This window comes from Hyla sarda, unplaced genomic scaffold (assembly GCF_029499605.1).
Source record: "Hyla sarda isolate aHylSar1 unplaced genomic scaffold, aHylSar1.hap1 scaffold_1234, whole genome shotgun sequence".
NCBI lineage: Eukaryota > Metazoa > Chordata > Amphibia > Anura > Hylidae > Hyla > Hyla sarda.
Genome location: NW_026607855.1, coordinates 81657 through 108766, shown reverse-complemented (window position 1 = coordinate 108766; position 27110 = coordinate 81657). Strand labels below are relative to the sequence as shown.

At 45.3% G+C, this 27110-nt stretch overlaps 9 non-coding genes and 2 pseudogenes across 9 annotated transcripts; all 11 read left to right on the top strand.

Moving 5' to 3' along the window:
- The first annotated feature begins 594 nt into the window (after positions 1-594).
- On the top strand, positions 595-785 carry LOC130303640 (U2 spliceosomal RNA). Its single transcript, XR_008853682.1, has one exon. It is a non-coding gene; the product is annotated as a U2 spliceosomal RNA (small nuclear RNA).
- Positions 786-2876: 2091 nt separating this feature from the next.
- LOC130303639 (U2 spliceosomal RNA) lies at positions 2877-3067 on the top strand. The gene has a single exon (XR_008853681.1). It is a non-coding gene; the product is annotated as a U2 spliceosomal RNA (small nuclear RNA).
- Positions 3068-5155: 2088 nt separating this feature from the next.
- Positions 5156-5346, top strand: LOC130303638 (U2 spliceosomal RNA). The gene has a single exon (XR_008853680.1). It is a non-coding gene; the product is annotated as a U2 spliceosomal RNA (small nuclear RNA).
- A 2086-nt stretch (positions 5347-7432) lies between these two features.
- On the top strand, positions 7433-7623 carry LOC130303637 (U2 spliceosomal RNA). Its single transcript, XR_008853679.1, has one exon. It is a non-coding gene; the product is annotated as a U2 spliceosomal RNA (small nuclear RNA).
- Positions 7624-9717: 2094 nt separating this feature from the next.
- Positions 9718-9908, top strand: LOC130303636 (U2 spliceosomal RNA). The gene has a single exon (XR_008853678.1). It is a non-coding gene; the product is annotated as a U2 spliceosomal RNA (small nuclear RNA).
- A 2088-nt stretch (positions 9909-11996) lies between these two features.
- On the top strand, positions 11997-12156 carry LOC130303652 (U2 spliceosomal RNA; annotated as a pseudogene).
- A 691-nt stretch (positions 12157-12847) lies between these two features.
- On the top strand, positions 12848-13028 carry LOC130303646 (U2 spliceosomal RNA; annotated as a pseudogene).
- Positions 13029-19933: 6905 nt separating this feature from the next.
- Positions 19934-20117, top strand: LOC130303650 (U2 spliceosomal RNA). The gene has a single exon (XR_008853689.1). It is a non-coding gene; the product is annotated as a U2 spliceosomal RNA (small nuclear RNA).
- Positions 20118-22202: 2085 nt separating this feature from the next.
- Positions 22203-22393, top strand: LOC130303635 (U2 spliceosomal RNA). Its single transcript, XR_008853677.1, has one exon. It is a non-coding gene; the product is annotated as a U2 spliceosomal RNA (small nuclear RNA).
- Positions 22394-24481: 2088 nt separating this feature from the next.
- LOC130303641 (U2 spliceosomal RNA) lies at positions 24482-24672 on the top strand. Its single transcript, XR_008853683.1, has one exon. It is a non-coding gene; the product is annotated as a U2 spliceosomal RNA (small nuclear RNA).
- Positions 24673-26758: 2086 nt separating this feature from the next.
- LOC130303634 (U2 spliceosomal RNA) lies at positions 26759-26949 on the top strand. Its single transcript, XR_008853676.1, has one exon. It is a non-coding gene; the product is annotated as a U2 spliceosomal RNA (small nuclear RNA).
- Positions 26950-27110: the final 161 nt, after the last annotated feature.

Here is a 27110-nt window from a genome sequence, read left to right as displayed (position 1 = left end):
GCAGAGTGTAAACAACAACAACCCAGCTTTGTTGTGTATGTAACCAAAGGGATTTGTGATGTCACCTAGAACCTTCACAGCAGCGACAGCTTTATGAGGAGCATCAGCACTGCTCTGCCTGAGCAGAACCATCACCGCCATAGGTTGTCAAATAACCCGGATTTAACCCACACAGGTAAGTCCAATGGGGTGCAGGCATGTCCTCTATGCTTACAGCTTCCCGTGGGTGTTGGTTTGATACCGTTTGGGGACAGCCAAGGAGGCATCTGCAGGCAACAAAGGTAGGTGTGTGCTTGTGAGTGTGTTTCCTATGCAGATCCTAAGCCCAGTGTCACATGCAAGTAGGAGGAGTAAGAAGGGTTCCTGGCAAATCCGGGTTATGGATTGCATTTAAAAAGGCCCCGTGGGAGTGCAATGGGCCCCTGTCTTGCTGCTTAGCAATAATGGTATGGGTTTAGGTTCTGCTGTGTGTACTGGTGGTTGACTGCCCCCCAGCCCAGAGTGTGCATGGAAAATTGTCTGGCAGCCTCCCTGACAGCAAGCAGTGATAGTGCCCATGAAGGGGACCTTGTTGGGCCCGCCCCTTTCACGGTTATCGCTTCTCGGCCTTTTGGCTAAGATCAAGTGTAGTATCTGTTCTTATCAGTTTAATATCTGATACGTCCCCTATCTGGGGACCATATATTAAATGGATTTTTGAGAACGGGGGCCGATTTCGAAGCTTGCTTCCGTCGCCCTATGCATTGACCCGATATGGCAGTATCTTCGGGTACAGTGCACCACCCCCTTACAGGGTTAAAAAGAAAGATTCCTACTTTCATTGCTACCTGCTTGCTGGCTAGCCAGCTAGCCAGCCCTGTGGGCCTTGCTGCTGCTGCAGCCAAAAAACAAAAGGTGGTGCTGCTGCTGCTTCTTCTGCTGCTTCTGCTTCTGCTTGTGTCTGGCCCCTGTTGGAGCGTCCAGGCACAGGACTTCTGCTGCTGCTGACTAAATGGCCTCCTTAATTGGATCATTTGAGTAGCCAGCACACCTGTGCAGGTAGGGCATGACATGATAGGCAGCTGCCTTGATAGCGGGTGGGTGCTGAATGTTCCTAATTGACAAAATAAGATTAATGCTTATGAAGAAATATAAAATCTCATCCCTTCCCCAATATCGCGCCACACCCCTACCCCTTAATTCCCTGGTTGAACGTGATGGACATATGTCTTTTTTCGACCGTACTAACTATGTAACTATGTAACATAACATGGGGGGGGGGGGTCTCCTGGCTGTTCACACAGGTGTGTCATTGCTGTACATTGACCATGCATTGCTTCTGTGGTATTGCAAAGGCAAAGACAAATGCTTCCAGCCATCCATTGCACTAATGGATTGGTCATCAGCTGGCTGTCTATGTCCCGCATCAATATAGACCAAAGTACAGAGGGTTAGGCTATGCTATTGTGCACCTACCTGATGCATCAGAAGGTGCGAGGCCCTTGCTAAATTCTGTGCACAGACTTTGAGATCTATGCTTTAGACTGTATCTAAACCTGCTCCAACATGGACTGACATTCTGGCCTACTTTCAGCCGATGCGACTTGTCTGTCGCTGAACAGTCGCTTTTTATGTATTCAGCACCTATGTATAATGTTGTAAAAATGCTCTAGAAGCTAAAGTCGCAGAAATGTCACACATATTTGGCCTGCAACTTTCTGTGCGACAAATTCAGACAGGAAAAATCAGTATAAATCCTTAGAAAATTATCCCCCAGTGTCTCCATCTGCTGGCGGTATTGAATAAGCATTGCTGCACTGATGGGGTATGCATTAGACGAAAAAAAAGAAGAAAAAGAAGAATAATACGCCCAGAAAAGAGGCGAAAAGGAGAAAAACGTAAAAAAACGTGAAAAAAAAGTAAGAGGAAGAGAAGGGAAAAAAAGGTGGAAATGGGTTTAAAAGTGATTTCGGCGGAGAAATATATATATATATATATATATATATATATATATATATATATGCGCACACACACACATAGATATAAACGTATTCTCCGTTGAGATATTGCAGCCGCTGCTGTGTCCAGGCCCAGGAGCCTTAGCACTGTGCTGTGATGTCACTCAATACCACTGACATCACTAGGTGTAAACAACATCTCTCCTTTGCTGTGTATGTGACTATGGAGCTGTTTGGTGATGTCGTCTATTACGGCCTTCATAGAAGCAACAGGAGATTGTTGCATCCATCTTGAACCCTCAGAACTACAGTGCTATGATGTCACTCACTTCCACAGGCCTTGCAGAGTGTAAACAACAACAACCCAGCTTTGTTGTGTATGTAACCAAAGGGATTTGTGATGTCACCTAGAAAGAACCTTCACAGCAGCGACAGCTTTATGAGGAGCATCAGCACTGCTCTGCCTGAGCAGAACCATCACCGCCATAGGTTGTCAAATAACCCGGATTTAACCCACACAGGTAAGTCCAATGGGGTGCAGGCATGTCCTCTATGCTTACAGCTTCCCGTGGGTGTTGGTTTGATACCGTTTGGGGACAGCCAAGGAGGCATCTGCAGGCAACAAAGGTAGGTGTGTGCTTGTGAGTGTGTTTCCTATGCAGATCCTAAGCCCAGTGTCACATGCAAGTAGGAGGAGTAAGAAGGGTTCCTGGCAAATCCGGGTTATGGATTGCATTTAAAAGGCCCCGTGGGAGTGCAATGGGCCCCTGTCTTGCTGCTTAGCAATAATGGTATGGGTTTAGGTTCTGCTGTGTGTACTGGTGGTTGACTGCCCCCCAGCCCAGAGTGTGCATGGAAAATTGTCTGGCAGCCTCCCTGACAGCAAGCAGTGATAGTGCCCATGAAGGGGACCTTGTTGGGCCCGCCCCTTTCACGGTTATCGCTTCTCGGCCTTTTGGCTAAGATCAAGTGTAGTATCTGTTCTTATCAGTTTAATATCTGATACGTCCCCTATCTGGGGACCATATATTAAATGGATTTTTGAGAACGGGGGCCGATTTCGAAGCTTGCTTCCGTCGCCCTATGCATTGACCCGATATGGCAGTATCTTCGGGTACAGTGCACCACCCCCTTACAGGGTTAAAAAGAAAGATTCCTACTTTCATTGCTACCTGCTTGCTGGCTAGCCAGCTAGCCAGCCCTGTGGGCCTTGCTGCTGCTGCAGCCAAAAAACAAAAGGTGGTGCTGCTGCTGCTTCTTCTGCTGCTTCTGCTTCTGCTTGTGTCTGGCCCCTGTTGGAGCGTCCAGGCACAGGACTTCTGCTGCTGCTGACTAAATGGCCTCCTTAATTGGATCATTTGAGTAGCCAGCACACCTGTGCAGGTAGGGCATGACATGATAGGCAGCTGCCTTGATAGCGGGTGGGTGCTGAATGTTCCTAATTGACAAAATAAGATTAATGCTTATGAAGAAATATAAAATCTCATCCCTTCCCCAATATCGCGCCACACCCCTACCCCTTAATTCCCTGGTTGAACGTGATGGACATATGTCTTTTTTCGACCGTACTAACTATGTAACTATGTAACATAACATGGGGGGGGGGTCTCCTGGCTGTTCACACAGGTGTGTCATTGCTGTACATTGACCATGCATTGCTTCTGTGGTATTGCAAAGGCAAAGACAAATGCTTCCAGCCATCCATTGCACTAATGGATTGGTCATCAGCTGGCTGTCTATGTCCCGCATCAATATAGACCAAAGTACAGAGGGTTAGGCTATGCTATTGTGCACCTACCTGATGCATCAGAAGGTGCGAGGCCCTTGCTAAATTCTGTGCACAGACTTTGAGATCTATGCTTTAGACTGTATCTAAACCTGCTCCAACATGGACTGACATTCTGGCCTACTTTCAGCCGATGCGACTTGTCTGTCGCTGAACAGTCGCTTTTTATGTATTCAGCACCTATGTATAATGTTGTAAAAATGCTCTAGAAGCTAAAGTCGCAGAAATGTCACACATATTTGGCCTGCAACTTTCTGTGCGACAAATTCAGACAGGAAAAATCAGTATAAATCCTTAGAAAATTATCCCCCAGTGTCTCCATCTGCTGGCGGTATTGAATAAGCATTGCTGCACTGATGGGGTATGCATTAGACGAAAAAAAAGAAGAAAAAGAAGAATAATACGCCCAGAAAAGAGGCGAAAAGGAGAAAAACGTAAAAAAACGTGAAAAAAAAGTAAGAGGAAGAGAAGGGAAAAAAAGGTGGAAATGGGTTTAAAAGTGATTTCGGCGGAGAAATATATATATATATATATATATATATATATATATATATATATATGCGCACACACACACATAGATATAAACGTATTCTCCGTTGAGATATTGCAGCCGCTGCTGTGTCCAGGCCCAGGAGCCTTAGCACTGTGCTGTGATGTCACTCAATACCACTGACATCACTAGGTGTAAACAACATCTCTCCTTTGCTGTGTATGTGACTATGGAGCTGTTTGGTGATGTCGTCTATTACGGCCTTCATAGAAGCAACAGGAGATTGTTGCATCCATCTTGAACCCTCAGAACTACAGTGCTATGATGTCACTCACTTCCACAGGCCTTGCAGAGTGTAAACAACAACAACCCAGCTTTGTTGTGTATGTAACCAAAGGGATTTGTGATGTCACCTAGAACCTTCACAGCAGCGACAGCTTTATGAGGAGCATCAGCACTGCTCTGCCTGAGCAGAACCATCACCGCCATAGGTTGTCAAATAACCCGGATTTAACCCACACAGGTAAGTCCAATGGGGTGCAGGCATGTCCTCTATGCTTACAGCTTCCCGTGGGTGTTGGTTTGATACCGTTTGGGGACAGCCAAGGAGGCATCTGCAGGCAACAAAGGTAGGTGTGTGCTTGTGAGTGTGTTTCCTATGCAGATCCTAAGCCCAGTGTCACATGCAAGTAGGAGGAGTAAGAAGGGTTCCTGGCAAATCCGGGTTATGGATTGCATTTAAAAAGGCCCCGTGGGAGTGCAATGGGCCCCTGTCTTGCTGCTTAGCAATAATGGTATGGGTTTAGGTTCTGCTGTGTGTACTGGTGGTTGACTGCCCCCCAGCCCAGAGTGTGCATGGAAAATTGTCTGGCAGCCTCCCTGACAGCAAGCAGTGATAGTGCCCATGAAGGGGACCTTGTTGGGCCCGCCCCTTTCACGGTTATCGCTTCTCGGCCTTTTGGCTAAGATCAAGTGTAGTATCTGTTCTTATCAGTTTAATATCTGATACGTCCCCTATCTGGGGACCATATATTAAATGGATTTTTGAGAACGGGGGCCGATTTCGAAGCTTGCTTCCGTCGCCCTATGCATTGACCCGATATGGCAGTATCTTCGGGTACAGTGCACCACCCCCTTACAGGGTTAAAAAGAAAGATTCCTACTTTCATTGCTACCTGCTTGCTGGCTAGCCAGCTAGCCAGCCCTGTGGGCCTTGCTGCTGCTGCAGCCAAAAAACAAAAGGTGGTGCTGCTGCTGCTTCTTCTGCTGCTTCTGCTTCTGCTTGTGTCTGGCCCCTGTTGGAGCGTCCAGGCACAGGACTTCTGCTGCTGCTGACTAAATGGCCTCCTTAATTGGATCATTTGAGTAGCCAGCACACCTGTGCAGGTAGGGCATGACATGATAGGCAGCTGCCTTGATAGCGGGTGGGTGCTGAATGTTCCTAATTGACAAAATAAGATTAATGCTTATGAAGAAATATAAAATCTCATCCCTTCCCCAATATCGCGCCACACCCCTACCCCTTAATTCCCTGGTTGAACGTGATGGACATATGTCTTTTTTCGACCGTACTAACTATGTAACTATGTAACATAACATGGGGGGGGGGTCTCCTGGCTGTTCACACAGGTGTGTCATTGCTGTACATTGACCATGCATTGCTTCTGTGGTATTGCAAAGGCAAAGACAAATGCTTCCAGCCATCCATTGCACTAATGGATTGGTCATCAGCTGGCTGTCTATGTCCCGCATCAATATAGACCAAAGTACAGAGGGTTAGGCTATGCTATTGTGCACCTACCTGATGCATCAGAAGGTGCGAGGCCCTTGCTAAATTCTGTGCACAGACTTTGAGATCTATGCTTTAGACTGTATCTAAACCTGCTCCAACATGGACTGACATTCTGGCCTACTTTCAGCCGATGCGACTTGTCTGTCGCTGAACAGTCGCTTTTTATGTATTCAGCACCTATGTATAATGTTGTAAAAATGCTCTAGAAGCTAAAGTCGCAGAAATGTCACACATATTTGGCCTGCAACTTTCTGTGCGACAAATTCAGACAGGAAAAATCAGTATAAATCCTTAGAAAATTATCCCCCAGTGTCTCCATCTGCTGGCGGTATTGAATAAGCATTGCTGCACTGATGGGGTATGCATTAGACGAAAAAAAAGAAGAAAAAGAAGAATAATACGCCCAGAAAAGAGGCGAAAAGGAGAAAAACGTAAAAAAACGTGAAAAAAAAGTAAGAGGAAGAGAAGGGAAAAAAAGGTGGAAATGGGTTTAAAAGTGATTTCGGCGGAGAAATATATATATATATATATATATATATATATATATATATATATGCGCACACACACACATAGATATAAACGTATTCTCCGTTGAGATATTGCAGCCGCTGCTGTGTCCAGGCCCAGGAGCCTTAGCACTGTGCTGTGATGTCACTCAATACCACTGACATCACTAGGTGTAAACAACATCTCTCCTTTGCTGTGTATGTGACTATGGAGCTGTTTGGTGATGTCGTCTATTACGGCCTTCATAGAAGCAACAGGAGATTGTTGCATCCATCTTGAACCCTCAGAACTACAGTGCTATGATGTCACTCACTTCCACAGGCCTTGCAGAGTGTAAACAACAACAACCCAGCTTTGTTGTGTATGTAACCAAAGGGATTTGTGATGTCACCTAGAACCTTCACAGCAGCGACAGCTTTATGAGGAGCATCAGCACTGCTCTGCCTGAGCAGAACCATCACCGCCATAGGTTGTCAAATAACCCGGATTTAACCCACACAGGTAAGTCCAATGGGGTGCAGGCATGTCCTCTATGCTTACAGCTTCCCGTGGGTGTTGGTTTGATACCGTTTGGGGACAGCCAAGGAGGCATCTGCAGGCAACAAAGGTAGGTGTGTGCTTGTGAGTGTGTTTCCTATGCAGATCCTAAGCCCAGTGTCACATGCAAGTAGGAGGAGTAAGAAGGGTTCCTGGCAAATCCGGGTTATGGATTGCATTTAAAAAGGCCCCGTGGGAGTGCAATGGGCCCCTGTCTTGCTGCTTAGCAATAATGGTATGGGTTTAGGTTCTGCTGTGTGTACTGGTGGTTGACTGCCCCCCAGCCCAGAGTGTGCATGGAAAATTGTCTGGCAGCCTCCCTGACAGCAAGCAGTGATAGTGCCCATGAAGGGGACCTTGTTGGGCCCGCCCCTTTCACGGTTATCGCTTCTCGGCCTTTTGGCTAAGATCAAGTGTAGTATCTGTTCTTATCAGTTTAATATCTGATACGTCCCCTATCTGGGGACCATATATTAAATGGATTTTTGAGAACGGGGGCCGATTTCGAAGCTTGCTTCCGTCGCCCTATGCATTGACCCGATATGGCAGTATCTTCGGGTACAGTGCACCACCCCCTTACAGGGTTAAAAAGAAAGATTCCTACTTTCATTGCTACCTGCTTGCTGGCTAGCCAGCTAGCCAGCCCTGTGGGCCTTGCTGCTGCTGCAGCCAAAAAACAAAAGGTGGTGCTGCTGCTGCTTCTTCTGCTGCTTCTGCTTCTGCTTGTGTCTGGCCCCTGTTGGAGCGTCCAGGCACAGGACTTCTGCTGCTGCTGACTAAATGGCCTCCTTAATTGGATCATTTGAGTAGCCAGCACACCTGTGCAGGTAGGGCATGACATGATAGGCAGCTGCCTTGATAGCGGGTGGGTGCTGAATGTTCCTAATTGACAAAATAAGATTAATGCTTATGAAGAAATATAAAATCTCATCCCTTCCCCAATATCGCGCCACACCCCTACCCCTTAATTCCCTGGTTGAACGTGATGGACATATGTCTTTTTTCGACCGTACTAACTATGTAACTATGTAACATAACATGGGGGGGGGGTCTCCTGGCTGTTCACACAGGTGTGTCATTGCTGTACATTGACCATGCATTGCTTCTGTGGTATTGCAAAGGCAAAGACAAATGCTTCCAGCCATCCATTGCACTAATGGATTGGTCATCAGCTGGCTGTCTATGTCCCGCATCAATATAGACCAAAGTACAGAGGGTTAGGCTATGCTATTGTGCACCTACCTGATGCATCAGAAGGTGCGAGGCCCTTGCTAAATTCTGTGCACAGACTTTGAGATCTATGCTTTAGACTGTATCTAAACCTGCTCCAACATGGACTGACATTCTGGCCTACTTTCAGCCGATGCGACTTGTCTGTCGCTGAACAGTCGCTTTTTATGTATTCAGCACCTATGTATAATGTTGTAAAAATGCTCTAGAAGCTAAAGTCGCAGAAATGTCACACATATTTGGCCTGCAACTTTCTGTGCGACAAATTCAGACAGGAAAAATCAGTATAAATCCTTAGAAAATTATCCCCCAGTGTCTCCATCTGCTGGCGGTATTGAATAAGCATTGCTGCACTGATGGGGTATGCATTAGACGAAAAAAAAGAAGAAAAAGAAGAATAATACGCCCAGAAAAGAGGCGAAAAGGAGAAAAACGTAAAAAAACGTGAAAAAAAAGTAAGAGGAAGAGAAGGGAAAAAAAGGTGGAAATGGGTTTAAAAGTGATTTCGGCGGAGAAATATATATATATATATATATATATATATATATATATATATATATATATATGCGCACACACACACATAGATATAAACGTATTCTCCGTTGAGATATTGCAGCCGCTGCTGTGTCCAGGCCCAGGAGCCTTAGCACTGTGCTGTGATGTCACTCAATACCACTGACATCACTAGGTGTAAACAACATCTCTCCTTTGCTGTGTATGTGACTATGGAGCTGTTTGGTGATGTCGTCTATTACGGCCTTCATAGAAGCAACAGGAGATTGTTGCATCCATCTTGAACCCTCAGAACTACAGTGCTATGATGTCACTCACTTCCACAGGCCTTGCAGAGTGTAAACAACAACAACCCAGCTTTGTTGTGTATGTAACCAAAGGGATTTGTGATGTCACCTAGAACCTTCACAGCAGCGACAGCTTTATGAGGAGCATCAGCACTGCTCTGCCTGAGCAGAACCATCACCGCCATAGGTTGTCAAATAACCCGGATTTAACCCACACAGGTAAGTCCAATGGGGTGCAGGCATGTCCTCTATGCTTACAGCTTCCCGTGGGTGTTGGTTTGATACCGTTTGGGGACAGCCAAGGAGGCATCTGCAGGCAACAAAGGTAGGTGTGTGCTTGTGAGTGTGTTTCCTATGCAGATCCTAAGCCCAGTGTCACATGCAAGTAGGAGGAGTAAGAAGGGTTCCTGGCAAATCCGGGTTATGGATTGCATTTAAAAAGGCCCCGTGGGAGTGCAATGGGCCCCTGTCTTGCTGCTTAGCAATAATGGTATGGGTTTAGGTTCTGCTGTGTGTACTGGTGGTTGACTGCCCCCCAGCCCAGAGTGTGCATGGAAAATTGTCTGGCAGCCTCCCTGACAGCAAGCAGTGATAGTGCCCATGAAGGGGACCTTGTTGGGCCCGCCCCTTTCACGGTTATCGCTTCTCGGCCTTTTGGCTAAGATCAAGTGTAGTATCTGTTCTTATCAGTTTAATATCTGATACGTCCCCTATCTGGGGACCATATATTAAATGGATTTTTGAGAACGGGGGCCGATTTCGAAGCTTGCTTCCGTCGCCCTATGCATTGACCCGATATGGCAGTATCTTCGGGTACAGTGCACCACCCCCTTACAGGGTTAAAAAGAAAGATTCCTACTTTCATTGCTACCTGCTTGCTGGCTAGCCAGCTAGCCAGCCCTGTGGGCCTTGCTGCTGCTGCAGCCAAAAAACAAAAGGTGGTGCTGCTGCTGCTTCTTCTGCTGCTTCTGCTTCTGCTTGTGTCTGGCCCCTGTTGGAGCGTCCAGGCACAGGACTTCTGCTGCTGCTGACTAAATGGCCTCCTTAATTGGATCATTTGAGTAGCCAGCACACCTGTGCAGGTAGGGCATGACATGATAGGCAGCTGCCTTGATAGCGGGTGGGTGCTGAATGTTCCTAATTGACAAAATAAGATTAATGCTTATGAAGAAATATAAAATCTCATCCCTTCCCCAATATCGCGCCACACCCCTACCCCTTAATTCCCTGGTTGAACGTGATGGACATATGTCTTTTTTCGACCGTACTAACTATGTAACTATGTAACATAACATGGGGGGGGGGTCTCCTGGCTGTTCACACAGGTGTGTCATTGCTGTACATTGACCATGCATTGCTTCTGTGGTATTGCAAAGGCAAAGACAAATGCTTCCAGCCATCCATTGCACTAATGGATTGGTCATCAGCTGGCTGTCTATGTCCCGCATCAATATAGACCAAAGTACAGAGGGTTAGGCTATGCTATTGTGCACCTACCTGATGCATCAGAAGGTGCGAGGCCCTTGCTAAATTCTGTGCACAGACTTTGAGATCTATGCTTTAGACTGTATCTAAACCTGCTCCAACATGGACTGACATTCTGGCCTACTTTCAGCCGATGCGACTTGTCTGTCGCTGAACAGTCGCTTTTTATGTATTCAGCACCTATGTATAATGTTGTAAAAATGCTCTAGAAGCTAAAGTCGCAGAAATGTCACACATATTTGGCCTGCAACTTTCTGTGCGACAAATTCAGACAGGAAAAATCAGTATAAATCCTTAGAAAATTATCCCCCAGTGTCTCCATCTGCTGGCGGTATTGAATAAGCATTGCTGCACTGATGGGGTATGCATTAGACGAAAAAAAAGAAGAAAAAGAAGAATAATACGCCCAGAAAAGAGGCGAAAAGGAGAAAAACGTAAAAAAACGTGAAAAAAAAGTAAGAGGAAGAGAAGGGAAAAAAAGGTGGAAATGGGTTTAAAAGTGATTTCGGCGGAGAAATATATATATATATATATATATATATATATATATATATATATATGCGCACACACACACATAGATATAAACGTATTCTCCGTTGAGATATTGCAGCCGCTGCTGTGTCCAGGCCCAGGAGCCTTAGCACTGTGCTGTGATGTCACTCAATACCACTGACATCACTAGGTGTAAACAACATCTCTCCTTTGCTGTGTATGTGACTATGGAGCTGTTTGGTGATGTCGTCTATTACGGCCTTCATAGAAGCAACAGGAGATTGTTGCATCCATCTTGAACCCTCAGAACTACAGTGCTATGATGTCACTCACTTCCACAGGCCTTGCAGAGTGTAAACAACAACAACCCAGCTTTGTTGTGTATGTAACCAAAGGGATTTGTGATGTCACCTAGAACCTTCACAGCAGCGACAGCTTTATGAGGAGCATCAGCACTGCTCTGCCTGAGCAGAACCATCACCGCCATAGGTTGTCAAATAACCCGGATTTAACCCACACAGGTAAGTCCAATGGGGTGCAGGCATGTCCTCTATGCTTACAGCTTCCCGTGGGTGTTGGTTTGATACCGTTTGGGGACAGCCAAGGAGGCATCTGCAGGCAACAAAGGTAGGTGTGTGCTTGTGAGTGTGTTTCCTATGCAGATCCTAAGCCCAGTGTCACATGCAAGTAGGAGGAGTAAGAAGGGTTCCTGGCAAATCCGGGTTATGGATTGCATTTAAAAAGGCCCCGTGGGAGTGCAATGGGCCCCTGTCTTGCTGCTTAGCAATAATGGTATGGGTTTAGGTTCTGCTGTGTGTACTGGTGGTTGACTGCCCCCCAGCCCAGAGTGTGCATGGAAAATTGTCTGGCAGCCTCCCTGACAGCAAGCAGTGATAGTGCCCATGAAGGGGACCTTGTTGGGCCCGCCCCTTTCACGGTTATCGCTTCTCGGCCTTTTGGCTAAGATCAAGTGTAGTATCTGTTCTTATCAGTTTTCATGCTGGTGGGGATGGGTGCTGCATGGAGGATGCAGGTGTACCAGGGCTTTCCGGGGCTGGTTCTGAGGAATCAGCTCGACGGCTGCCCCGATGTGACCTGTTCCCTCCGGGTCTCGCCATGAGGCTGAGAGGGTCTAGAGCCGAGGTACTTTGTGCCTCGGGGAGTGGTGACCCCGAGGTGCCGAAACTCACTGGGAGAATAGGCTCACTGAGTTGAAGCACGGGCACCATAATCTCTTCACCTTGTGGCACTCACCTCTTGATTCCCGGCCTTCTGGCTAGGATCAGAGAAATTTTTATAGATCCGGCCGGATGTCCGGGCAGTATATCTGCACACATTCACTTATTTATTTATTTTTTGTCTCACTGTGTCACTTTTTGCGTGTTGTGTGTTCACAGGATTGGTCAGGATGCGGTAGCCCTTCTGGGTGTCCCTCCTGGCGGTCTAGGGGAGGTGTGTGTGGCCATTAGGTTCCGCACCTCCCTGCAAACACCCCGGGTACTCCTGCTTCGCAGGGTACCTACCGTAATCGGCTCTGCGGGCAGATACCTTGGCTAACGCCAAGGGGGATGCCGGGAGCATTTGTGGTCTCCTAGTAGCTTCGGCGAAAAGGGACATCGAACCTGGAACCTCGCAGGTACCTTTTGGTCCGGAGGCGAAGGGTAAGGTTTGTTGGGGGGCCTCTCTCCTATCGGAGAAGGGCTTGCGATAGACCGCATCCTTTGTGCACGTTTTTTTAGTGTAACACGTTTGCACTTTTTCTTGCACTTTGGGTGAATCGAAAGCACGTTCCTCGGCTTTAAAAAAAAAAAAAAAAAAATCTGTTCTTATCAGTTTAATATCTGATACGTCCCCTATCTGGGGACCATATATTAAATGGATTTTTGAGAACGGGGGCCGATTTCGAAGCTTGCTTCCGTCGCCCTATGCATTGACCCGATATGGCAGTATCTTCGGGTACAGTGCACCACCCCCTTACAGGGTTAAAAAGAAAGATTCCTACTTTCATTGCTACCTGCTTGCTGGCTAGCCAGCTAGCCAGCCCTGTGGGCCTTGCTGCTGCTGCAGCCAAAAAACAAAAGGTGGTGCTGCTGCTGCTTCTTCTGCTGCTTCTGCTTCTGCTTGTGTCTGGCCCCTGTTGGAGCGTCCAGGCACAGGACTTCTGCTGCTGCTGACTAAATGGCCTCCTTAATTGGATCATTTGAGTAGCCAGCACACCTGTGCAGGTAGGGCATGACATGATAGGCAGCTGCCTTGATAGCGGGTGGGTGCTGAATGTTCCTAATTGACAAAATAAGATTAATGCTTATGAAGAAATATAAAATCTCATCCCTTCCCCAATATCGCGCCACACCCCTACCCCTTAATTCCCTGGTTGAACGTGATGGACATATGTCTTTTTTCGACCGTACTAACTATGTAACTATGTAACATAACATGGGGGGGGGGTCTCCTGGCTGTTCACACAGGTGTGTCATTGCTGTACATTGACCATGCATTGCTTCTGTGGTATTGCAAAGGCAAAGACAAATGCTTCCAGCCATCCATTGCACTAATGGATTGGTCATCAGCTGGCTGTCTATGTCCCGCATCAATATAGACCAAAGTACAGAGGGTTAGGCTATGCTATTGTGCACCTACCTGATGCATCAGAAGGTGCGAGGCCCTTGCTAAATTCTGTGCACAGACTTTGAGATCTATGCTTTAGACTGTATCTAAACCTGCTCCAACATGGACTGACATTCTGGCCTACTTTCAGCCGATGCGACTTGTCTGTCGCTGAACAGTCGCTTTTTATGTATTCAGCACCTATGTATAATGTTGTAAAAATGCTCTAGAAGCTAAAGTCGCAGAAATGTCACACATATTTGGCCTGCAACTTTCTGTGCGACAAATTCAGACAGGAAAAATCAGTATAAATCCTTAGAAAATTATCCCCCAGTGTCTCCATCTGCTGGCGGTATTGAATAAGCATTGCTGCACTGATGGGGTATGCATTAGACGAAAAAAAAGAAGAAAAAGAAGAATAATACGCCCAGAAAAGAGGCGAAAAGGAGAAAAACGTAAAAAAACGTGAAAAAAAAGTAAGAGGAAGAGAAGGGAAAAAAAGGTGGAAATGGGTTTAAAAGTGATTTCGGCGGAGAAATATATATATATATATATATATATATATATATATATATATATATATATGCGCACACACACACATAGATATAAACGTATTCTCCGTTGAGATATTGCAGCCGCTGCTGTGTCCAGGCCCAGGAGCCTTAGCACTGTGCTGTGATGTCACTCAATACCACTGACATCACTAGGTGTAAACAACATCTCTCCTTTGCTGTGTATGTGACTATGGAGCTGTTTGGTGATGTCGTCTATTACGGCCTTCATAGAAGCAACAGGAGATTGTTGCATCCATCTTGAACCCTCAGAACTACAGTGCTATGATGTCACTCACTTCCACAGGCCTTGCAGAGTGTAAACAACAACAACCCAGCTTTGTTGTGTATGTAACCAAAGGGATTTGTGATGTCACCTAGAACCTTCACAGCAGCGACAGCTTTATGAGGAGCATCAGCACTGCTCTGCCTGAGCAGAACCATCACCGCCATAGGTTGTCAAATAACCCGGATTTAACCCACACAGGTAAGTCCAATGGGGTGCAGGCATGTCCTCTATGCTTACAGCTTCCCGTGGGTGTTGGTTTGATACCGTTTGGGGACAGCCAAGGAGGCATCTGCAGGCAACAAAGGTAGGTGTGTGCTTGTGAGTGTGTTTCCTATGCAGATCCTAAGCCCAGTGTCACATGCAAGTAGGAGGAGTAAGAAGGGTTCCTGGCAAATCCGGGTTATGGATTGCATTTAAAAAGGCCCCGTGGGAGTGCAATGGGCCCCTGTCTTGCTGCTTAGCAATAATGGTATGGGTTTAGGTTCTGCTGTGTGTACTGGTGGTTGACTGCCCCCCAGCCCAGAGTGTGCATGGAAAATTGTCTGGCAGCCTCCCTGACAGCAAGCAGTGATAGTGCCCATGAAGGGGACCTTGTTGGGCCCGCCCCTTTCACGGTTATCGCTTCTCGGCCTTTTGGCTCCGATCAAGTGTAAACTTGGTCTGGGTCAGGGGTGCGGGTGTTCTGCTGAGCAGGAATCCGGAGTGGTGATCTTACTGTGGAATCGACAGACAAGAGAAGAACAATGGCTGGAAAGGAATACCTCCCTGCGATTGAGAAGACTGTACGTTTTGTGGTGGAAACTTCTGACCGGGGTAAGAATCGGATTGAGTACATTGGACATGAACTTGTGGAGAAATTGGGTGGTTTTGGCATGGATAGTTTGTTCTGTGTGCAAGAGAATAGGAAGCAAGGAATATATGATGTGTCCTTCATCTATGAAGCTGATTGCCAGAACTTCTATGAATGTTTGAAAAGAAATGCCAATAACCCTGTCTTGGAAAATGTAAAGTTTTTTCCTCTGTTTGAGATGGGAGTGAAGACTCTGTTTGTACATATGTACAATCCATTCTTAGACCCGGATATGATTAAGAACTTTCTAAGTATCTACTGTGAAAGTGTCCAAGGGGGAGTGAAGCAAACTAGTAGTTTGGGTGTGTTTAATGGCACATGGAAGTTCTTTGTAAAACTGAAGCTGGATCCTGGGAGCATTGGTGGAGTGAAACACCCACCGGCCAATTTTTCAATCGCCGGAAACCGGGGTTATGTCTATTATTATGGCCAGCCATTGTTTTGCCGTGATTGTTTGCTGTTTGGACATGTTAAAGAGGCTTGTCCAGGTAATAAGAAGTGCCGAAATTGTAAAATGCCAGGGCATGAAGCGGGAGCTTGTCCACAGCCCAGAACTTGTGATCTTTGTGGCCTTGTTGGACATGTGTATAGAAATTGTCCGGAGGTGGCTAAAAGGGAGAAGGAGAAAGAGGCCAGAAAAGATTTGGCAATTAAAAAAAGGGAAAAGGCAAAGGCAGACATGGCAGAAAAGAGTGTGATTGCTATTATTGAGAAAGCAACGGTGGTGGAAGAGAAGGTACAGGAGGAGATTGAAGAGGAGATGGAGGAGGAAGTGAGAATTGAAGAGGTGCCTAGTCCTCAGGTGTCTGGCACTCAAAAAGTTGAATGGTCGAATTCAGAAGAGGAAAGTGCTAAAGAGAGAGAGGAAGATCTTTTTCGTCCCCCACGGAAGGCGGCGAGAGGTGCCAGTGGTGAAAAGATGGAGCAGACGGTGGTGGAGACGAGTAATCGTTTTGCCGCAATATCTGAGGGTGAAATGGATAAATGCATTGGAGAAGAAACTTCTCCCTCGACACTGAGCCGTAAAGTTCATTAACTCTCTTCTAGGTTTTTTCTTCCTATGGGTTGTTATTTGATTTGATATGTCTTTTTCGGTTAGTTTGTCAAATGTTAGAGTCTTTAAAAATAAGAATAGAAGAGCGGCCATTCTGGAGGAATTGGCAGGAACTAATAATGACATAATTTGTCTACAGGAATGTGGATTGGATTTTCCTCCAAAAAAGGAGGAGTGGAGATATGGACCAGCAGTGTGGTCTTGCTCTAATGTAAATAGAAATGATGGAGTTGGGGTTTTGTTTAGGAATAATAAGTTTAAAGTTTGTAGTCAAATGGTGTTAAGGGAAGGAAGGTGTGTGTTGGTGGAGGTTGGGTTACATGGGTTTAAGTTTAAGTTAATTAATGTTTATGCACCTGTGAATAAGGAGGAGAGGGTGGGTTTGTTTGAAATAATTAAGGGGTTTTTGTCTGGGAAGGAACCAGTGTTGTTAGTAGGTGATTTCAACTGTGAGATTGGGAGGGATGCGGATGTTTCTGGAAATATGCTTAAGAGTATGGTGAGTGATTTCAAGTTAAGAGATGTGGTTGAAGTGTGTGGTGTGAATCCTGTGTTAGCAACATATCATGCTGAGAGTGGAAGGAGTGAGTCAAGATTAGATATGTGTTTTGTGTCCAAAATGATAGGATGTATGTGGTATAAGCAAGAGAGAGTGATTTATTCTGATCATGAGCGTGTGAGTTGTGGTTTGGTGTTGGATGAGATTTGCATAAGTGGGAGGGGTTACTGGAAGCTTAATGTGAAACTGTTGGATGAAAAGGAGGTATATGATAGGTATATTAAGAAGTATAAGTTATGGTGTGAGAAGAAAAAAGAATTTTTGGATTTATTGTGTTGGTGGGAGTGGGTTAAAGAAAGAACTAAGGTTTTTTTCAAGAGGGAAGGTTATAAAAGGAAAGCTAGGGAAAGAAAGAAGTATGAATGGCTGAATAAAAGGTTGGGGTTTCTCATTAAGTTGAAAAAGAAGGGATGGAGAGTGGATGGTAAGATTGATGCTGTGAAAAGAGATATAAAGGATTGGTTGAATGAAAGAGGAAAAGAGTTAATGTACCGAGCAAAAGTGGACAAATTGGAGAAGGATGAAAAGTGTTCAAGATATTTTTTTAAGAAAGTGATTGGGAGAAAGGATGATTTAGTGAGTGTGTATGATAAGGATGGTGGTTTGGTGAGAGGCAAAGCTGTACTGAATGTGGTGAAAGAGTTTTATGAGGACTTATATGCAGTCAAACAGTGTGATAGGGGTTTGGCTGAGGAAGTGCTGGAAGTGATTGATAAGAAGGTAGATTGTAATGAGTATGAGAGTTTAATGAGAGAGATTGGAATGGAAGAGATTAAAAGGACGGTTGATAGTATGGCTAAAAATAAGACTCCTGGAGAGGATGGGTTGCCGGCTGAGTTTTATGTGAAATTGTGGGATGTACTGAAGGATGATATGGAGAGTATCTTTAAGTATATGTGGGTTAATGGAAGATTGGTGGAAAGTATGAAGAATGGGATAGTGGTTTTGATTTATAAGAAAGGGGATGTGAATGATATAAGGAATTGGAGGCCGATAACTTTGTTGAATGTGGATTATAAAATATTTGCAAAGCTGATTACAAATAGAATGAGGGACGTGATAGAGCAAGTGATTGGGGAGGAGCAAGTGTGTGGTGTGCCAGGAAGAAGAATTAGTGAGAATTTGTGTTTGTTGAGAGATATATTGTGGGATGGTATGTGTAGAAAGCAGGTGGTTCGTGTGTTGTCAATTGATTTTGAAAAAGCTTTTGACCGTTTGTCGCATGGGTTTTTGTTTAAGGTGCTAGTTAAAATGGGGTTTCCAGGTGATTTTGTGAATATTGTGAGAATGTTGTATAAGGAAGTGTATAGTAAGATTCTGATTAATGGATGGATGACTGAGGAGATTAAAGTATGTTCAGGGGTGAGACAGGGATGTCCCTTGTCACCTATTGCTTTTATTTGTGCTATGGAACCATTATTAGAATTATTGCGTAAGGATAAATGTGTGAGAGGTGTGAGAGTTCCGGGGGGTCGTGGTAAAGAGGTTAAAGTGTTGGCTTATATGGATGATGTATGTGTGGTAAGTGAATCTGTTGCGGCTGTAAGAAGATCCAAGTTATTGGTAAGTCTGTTTTGTGGTGCGTCTGGTTTTAAGGTCAATTGGGGAAAGAGTGAATATAAATGTTTTGGTGGTGTGACTCAGAGTGAGGATGTTGGTATGGAAGGGGTGGAAGGGCCTATTCAAGTGTTGGGGGTTAAGATGGATGAACGGTTGGATGGTAGAAATAGTTGGGAGGATGTGGGGAAGAGAGTGCAAAAGAAATTGAATTTTTGGAGGTTGAGAGAGTTGTCAATGGTTGGTAAGGTTATGATAGTGAAGAGTGTGATTTTGCCAATACTGTTATATGTTGCTGTTGTGTTTCCGCCAAGTTATATGGTTTTGCGAAAGGTGAAAAGAATGTTATTTGTGTTTTTGTGGGGTACAAAGATGGAAAGAGTTAAGAGAGAGATTGTAATGAAAGATGGTAAAAATGGAGGAATGGACTTTCCGAATGTTGATGTGTATCTGGGTGTGAATATTGTTTTTGCTTTGAAAAGAATGATGGGAGGTGAAAAGAGTTGTGCATGTATGGTGAGATATTTGGGTGGCAGTGTGTTATGTAAATTGGGTTGGTTGGAAAGAGATTTGAGAGTGCCTTATGCTTTTGTGTGTCCTAGTTGGTATGTATATGTGGTGAAATTTTTGGAGAATTATAGGTTGATTGGTGTGGGTCCAGAAGTGTTTGTGAGTAAAAAGAGTATGATTGGGTACATTAAAAAAGAGGAAGTTGAATGTTCAATTAATATGGTGAGAGCTGTAGATGTGGGGAGAGTGTGGAAGAGTATAATGACTGTTGGAGTAACAAATAGACAACGTGAGATAGTATGGCAGAGTTTGCATGGTGCGTTACCGGTAAGAGAATTTCAAAGAAATAGAGGGATTGGAAGGTATGAGAGGTGTCCAAGAGATGGGTGTGATGGGATTGAGAGTGTGATGCATGTATTTTGGAATTGTGAAATGGCGCAAGGTGTGTGGAAAGGGGTGAGTTTGCTGTTTAAAGAATTGACTGGTATAAGGTATATGTCGTATGATGTGGTTATGTTTGGACTTAGTATGGTAGGGAGAGATAAGGAAAGGGTTTTTTTTGTGTTGCTTGCCATTATTAAAGAAGTACTTTGGGATGTTAGGAATTTATGTGTATTCAAAAGAAATAACGTGTCGGTGGAGGATTGTATTAAGATGATTCTAGATAGGTTATATGTTGTTTATTTGTGTGATAGGAAGAATTTGGGGGATAAGGATGCTGAGGGGATATGGAAGTTTTTGAAATGGAGATATCTTGTAAGTTTGTAATTGGTGATGGTATTTATGTTTGTTTGAAATTGAAAATAAAAAGAAAGACCTAATGATGAGTTGGACTTTACTTCAGAAAGTCTAAGTGACGAAGTATGGAGTTGGATTTTGATGTTTTAATGTCCAAACCTGAAGGTTTAAAAAAAAAAAAAAAAAAAAAAAATCTGTTCTTATCAGTTTAATATCTGATACGTCCCCTATCTGGGGACCATATATTAAATGGATTTTTGAGAACGGGGGCCGATTTCGAAGCTTGCTTCCGTCGCCCTATGCATTGACCCGATATGGCAGTATCTTCGGGTACAGTGCACCACCCCCTTACAGGGTTAAAAAGAAAGATTCCTACTTTCATTGCTACCTGCTTGCTGGCTAGCCAGCTAGCCAGCCCTGTGGGCCTTGCTGCTGCTGCAGCCAAAAAACAAAAGGTGGTGCTGCTGCTGCTTCTTCTGCTGCTTCTGCTTCTGCTTGTGTCTGGCCCCTGTTGGAGCGTCCAGGCACAGGACTTCTGCTGCTGCTGACTAAATGGCCTCCTTAATTGGATCATTTGAGTAGCCAGCACACCTGTGCAGGTAGGGCATGACATGATAGGCAGCTGCCTTGATAGCGGGTGGGTGCTGAATGTTCCTAATTGACAAAATAAGATTAATGCTTATGAAGAAATATAAAATCTCATCCCTTCCCCAATATCGCGCCACACCCCTACCCCTTAATTCCCTGGTTGAACGTGATGGACATATGTCTTTTTTCGACCGTACTAACTATGTAACTATGTAACATAACATGGGGGGGGGGGTCTCCTGGCTGTTCACACAGGTGTGTCATTGCTGTACATTGACCATGCATTGCTTCTGTGGTATTGCAAAGGCAAAGACAAATGCTTCCAGCCATCCATTGCACTAATGGATTGGTCATCAGCTGGCTGTCTATGTCCCGCATCAATATAGACCAAAGTACAGAGGGTTAGGCTATGCTATTGTGCACCTACCTGATGCATCAGAAGGTGCGAGGCCCTTGCTAAATTCTGTGCACAGACTTTGAGATCTATGCTTTAGACTGTATCTAAACCTGCTCCAACATGGACTGACATTCTGGCCTACTTTCAGCCGATGCGACTTGTCTGTCGCTGAACAGTCGCTTTTTATGTATTCAGCACCTATGTATAATGTTGTAAAAATGCTCTAGAAGCTAAAGTCGCAGAAATGTCACACATATTTGGCCTGCAACTTTCTGTGCGACAAATTCAGACAGGAAAAATCAGTATAAATCCTTAGAAAATTATCCCCCAGTGTCTCCATCTGCTGGCGGTATTGAATAAGCATTGCTGCACTGATGGGGTATGCATTAGACGAAAAAAAAGAAGAAAAAGAAGAATAATACGCCCAGAAAAGAGGCGAAAAGGAGAAAAACGTAAAAAAACGTGAAAAAAAAGTAAGAGGAAGAGAAGGGAAAAAAAGGTGGAAATGGGTTTAAAAGTGATTTCGGCGGAGAAATATATATATATATATATATATATATATATATATATATATGCGCACACACACACATAGATATAAACGTATTCTCCGTTGAGATATTGCAGCCGCTGCTGTGTCCAGGCCCAGGAGCCTTAGCACTGTGCTGTGATGTCACTCAATACCACTGACATCACTAGGTGTAAACAACATCTCTCCTTTGCTGTGTATGTGACTATGGAGCTGTTTGGTGATGTCGTCTATTACGGCCTTCATAGAAGCAACAGGAGATTGTTGCATCCATCTTGAACCCTCAGAACTACAGTGCTATGATGTCACTCACTTCCACAGGCCTTGCAGAGTGTAAACAACAACAACCCAGCTTTGTTGTGTATGTAACCAAAGGGATTTGTGATGTCACCTAGAACCTTCACAGCAGCGACAGCTTTATGAGGAGCATCAGCACTGCTCTGCCTGAGCAGAACCATCACCGCCATAGGTTGTCAAATAACCCGGATTTAACCCACACAGGTAAGTCCAATGGGGTGCAGGCATGTCCTCTATGCTTACAGCTTCCCGTGGGTGTTGGTTTGATACCGTTTGGGGACAGCCAAGGAGGCATCTGCAGGCAACAAAGGTAGGTGTGTGCTTGTGAGTGTGTTTCCTATGCAGATCCTAAGCCCAGTGTCACATGCAAGTAGGAGGAGTAAGAAGGGTTCCTGGCAAATCCGGGTTATGGATTGCATTTAAAAAGGCCCCGTGGGAGTGCAATGGGCCCCTGTCTTGCTGCTTAGCAATAATGGTATGGGTTTAGGTTCTGCTGTGTGTACTGGTGGTTGACTGCCCCCCAGCCCAGAGTGTGCATGGAAAATTGTCTGGCAGCCTCCCTGACAGCAAGCAGTGATAGTGCCCATGAAGGGGACCTTGTTGGGCCCGCCCCTTTCACGGTTATCGCTTCTCGGCCTTTTGGCTAAGATCAAGTGTAGTATCTGTTCTTATCAGTTTAATATCTGATACGTCCCCTATCTGGGGACCATATATTAAATGGATTTTTGAGAACGGGGGCCGATTTCGAAGCTTGCTTCCGTCGCCCTATGCATTGACCCGATATGGCAGTATCTTCGGGTACAGTGCACCACCCCCTTACAGGGTTAAAAAGAAAGATTCCTACTTTCATTGCTACCTGCTTGCTGGCTAGCCAGCTAGCCAGCCCTGTGGGCCTTGCTGCTGCTGCAGCCAAAAAACAAAAGGTGGTGCTGCTGCTGCTTCTTCTGCTGCTTCTGCTTCTGCTTGTGTCTGGCCCCTGTTGGAGCGTCCAGGCACAGGACTTCTGCTGCTGCTGACTAAATGGCCTCCTTAATTGGATCATTTGAGTAGCCAGCACACCTGTGCAGGTAGGGCATGACATGATAGGCAGCTGCCTTGATAGCGGGTGGGTGCTGAATGTTCCTAATTGACAAAATAAGATTAATGCTTATGAAGAAATATAAAATCTCATCCCTTCCCCAATATCGCGCCACACCCCTACCCCTTAATTCCCTGGTTGAACGTGATGGACATATGTCTTTTTTCGACCGTACTAACTATGTAACTATGTAACATAACATGGGGGGGGGGTCTCCTGGCTGTTCACACAGGTGTGTCATTGCTGTACATTGACCATGCATTGCTTCTGTGGTATTGCAAAGGCAAAGACAAATGCTTCCAGCCATCCATTGCACTAATGGATTGGTCATCAGCTGGCTGTCTATGTCCCGCATCAATATAGACCAAAGTACAGAGGGTTAGGCTATGCTATTGTGCACCTACCTGATGCATCAGAAGGTGCGAGGCCCTTGCTAAATTCTGTGCACAGACTTTGAGATCTATGCTTTAGACTGTATCTAAACCTGCTCCAACATGGACTGACATTCTGGCCTACTTTCAGCCGATGCGACTTGTCTGTCGCTGAACAGTCGCTTTTTATGTATTCAGCACCTATGTATAATGTTGTAAAAATGCTCTAGAAGCTAAAGTCGCAGAAATGTCACACATATTTGGCCTGCAACTTTCTGTGCGACAAATTCAGACAGGAAAAATCAGTATAAATCCTTAGAAAATTATCCCCCAGTGTCTCCATCTGCTGGCGGTATTGAATAAGCATTGCTGCACTGATGGGGTATGCATTAGACGAAAAAAAAGAAGAAAAAGAAGAATAATACGCCCAGAAAAGAGGCGAAAAGGAGAAAAACGTAAAAAAACGTGAAAAAAAAGTAAGAGGAAGAGAAGGGAAAAAAAGGTGGAAATGGGTTTAAAAGTGATTTCGGCGGAGAAATATATATATATATATATATATATATATATATATATATATATATGCGCACACACACACATAGATATAAACGTATTCTCCGTTGAGATATTGCAGCCGCTGCTGTGTCCAGGCCCAGGAGCCTTAGCACTGTGCTGTGATGTCACTCAATACCACTGACATCACTAGGTGTAAACAACATCTCTCCTTTGCTGTGTATGTGACTATGGAGCTGTTTGGTGATGTCGTCTATTACGGCCTTCATAGAAGCAACAGGAGATTGTTGCATCCATCTTGAACCCTCAGAACTACAGTGCTATGATGTCACTCACTTCCACAGGCCTTGCAGAGTGTAAACAACAACAACCCAGCTTTGTTGTGTATGTAACCAAAGGGATTTGTGATGTCACCTAGAACCTTCACAGCAGCGACAGCTTTATGAGGAGCATCAGCACTGCTCTGCCTGAGCAGAACCATCACCGCCATAGGTTGTCAAATAACCCGGATTTAACCCACACAGGTAAGTCCAATGGGGTGCAGGCATGTCCTCTATGCTTACAGCTTCCCGTGGGTGTTGGTTTGATACCGTTTGGGGACAGCCAAGGAGGCATCTGCAGGCAACAAAGGTAGGTGTGTGCTTGTGAGTGTGTTTCCTATGCAGATCCTAAGCCCAGTGTCACATGCAAGTAGGAGGAGTAAGAAGGGTTCCTGGCAAATCCGGGTTATGGATTGCATTTAAAAAGGCCCCGTGGGAGTGCAATGGGCCCCTGTCTTGCTGCTTAGCAATAATGGTATGGGTTTAGGTTCTGCTGTGTGTACTGGTGGTTGACTGCCCCCCAGCCCAGAGTGTGCATGGAAAATTGTCTGGCAGCCTCCCTGACAGCAAGCAGTGATAGTGCCCATGAAGGGGACCTTGTTGGGCCCGCCCCTTTCACGGTTATCGCTTCTCGGCCTTTTGGCTAAGATCAAGTGTAGTATCTGTTCTTATCAGTTTAATATCTGATACGTCCCCTATCTGGGGACCATATATTAAATGGATTTTTGAGAACGGGGGCCGACTTCGAAGCTTGCTTCCGTCGCCCTATGCATTGACCCGATATGGCAGTATCTTCGGGTACAGTGCACCACCCCCTTACAGGGTTAAAAAGAAAGATTCCTACTTTCATTGCTACCTGCTTGCTGGCTAGCCAGCTAGCCAGCCCTGTGGGCCTTGCTGCTGCTGCAGCCAAAAAACAAAAGGTGGTGCTGCTGCTGCTTCTTCTGCTGCTTCTGCTTCTGCTTGTGTCTGGCCCCTGTTGGAGCGTCCAGGCACAGGACTTCTGCTGCTGCTGACTAAATGGCCTCCTTAATTGGATCATTTGAGTAGCCAGCACACCTGTGCAGGTAGGGCATGACATGATAGGCAGCTGCCTTGATAGCGGGTGGGTGCTGAATGTTCCTAATTGACAAAATAAGATTAATGCTTATGAAGAAATATAAAATCTCATCCCTTCCCCAATATCGCGCCACACCCCTACCCCTTAATTCCCTGGTTGAACGTGATGGACATATGTCTTTTTTCGACCGTACTAACTATGTAACTATGTAACATAACATGGGGGGGGGGTCTCCTGGCTGTTCACACAGGTGTGTCATTGCTGTACATTGACCATGCATTGCTTCTGTGGTATTGCAAAGGCAAAGACAAATGCTTCCAGCCATCCATTGCACTAATGGATTGGTCATCAGCTGGCTGTCTATGTCCCGCATCAATATAGACCAAAGTACAGAGGGTTAGGCTATGCTATTGTGCACCTACCTGATGCATCAGAAGGTGCGAGGCCCTTGCTAAATTCTGTGCACAGACTTTGAGATCTATGCTTTAGACTGTATCTAAACCTGCTCCAACATGGACTGACATTCTGGCCTACTTTCAGCCGATGCGACTTGTCTGTCGCTGAACAGTCGCTTTTTATGTATTCAGCACCTATGTATAATGTTGTAAAAATGCTCTAGAAGCTAAAGTCGCAGAAATGTCACACATATTTGGCCTGCAACTTTCTGTGCGACAAATTCAGACAGGAAAAATCAGTATAAATCCTTAGAAAATTATCCCCCAGTGTCTCCATCTGCTGGCGGTATTGAATAAGCATTGCTGCACTGATGGGGTATGCATTAGACGAAAAAAAAGAAGAAAAAGAAGAATAATACGCCCAGAAAAGAGGCGAAAAGGAGAAAAACGTAAAAAAACGTGAAAAAAAAGTAAGAGGAAGAGAAGGGAAAAAAAGGTGGAAATGGGTTTAAAAGTGATTTCGGCGGAGAAATATATATATATATATATATATATATATATATATATATATATGCGCACACACACACATAGATATAAACGTATTCTCCGTTGAGATATTGCAGCCGCTGCTGTGTCCAGGCCCAGGAGCCTTAGCACTGTGCTGTGATGTCACTCAATACCACTGACATCACTAGGTGTAAACAACATCTCTCCTTTGCTGTGTATGTGACTATGGAGCTGTTTGGTGATGTCGTCTATTACGGCCTTCATAGAAGCAACAGGAGATTGTTGCATCCATCTTGAACCCTCAGAACTACAGTGCTATGATGTCACTCACTTCCACAGGCCTTGCAGAGTGTAAACAACAACAACCCAGCTTTGTTGTGTATGTAACCAAAGGGATTTGTGATGTCACCTAGAACCTTCACAGCAGCGACAGCTTTATGAGGAGCATCAGCACTGCTCTGCCTGAGCAGAACCATCACCGCCATAGGTTGTCAAATAACCCGGATTTAACCCACACAGGTAAGTCCAATGGGGTGCAGGCATGTCCTCTATGCTTACAGCTTCCCGTGGGTGTTGGTTTGATACCGTTTGGGGACAGCCAAGGAGGCATCTGCAGGCAACAAAGGTAGGTGTGTGCTTGTGAGTGTGTTTCCTATGCAGATCCTAAGCCCAGTGTCACATGCAAGTAGGAGGAGTAAGAAGGGTTCCTGGCAAATCCGGGTTATGGATTGCATTTAAAAAGGCCCCGTGGGAGTGCAATGGGCCCCTGTCTTGCTGCTTAGCAATAATGGTATGGGTTTAGGTTCTGCTGTGTGTACTGGTGGTTGACTGCCCCCCAGCCCAGAGTGTGCATGGAAAATTGTCTGGCAGCCTCCCTGACAGCAAGCAGTGATAGTGCCCATGAAGGGGACCTTGTTGGGCCCGCCCCTTTCACGGTTATCGCTTCTCGGCCTTTTGGCTAAGATCAAGTGTAGTATCTGTTCTTATCAGTTTAATATCTGATACGTCCCCTATCTGGGGACCATATATTAAATGGATTTTTGAGAACGGGGGCCGATTTCGAAGCTTGCTTCCGTCGCCCTATGCATTGACCCGATATGGCAGTATCTTCGGGTACAGTGCACCACCCCCTTACAGGGTTAAAAAGAAAGATTCCTACTTTCATTGCTACCTGCTTGCTGGCTAGCCAGCTAGCCAGCCCTGTGGGCCTTGCTGCTGCTGCAGCCAAAAAACAAAAGGTGGTGCTGCTGCTGCTTCTTCTGCTGCTTCTGCTTCTGCTTGTGTCTGGCC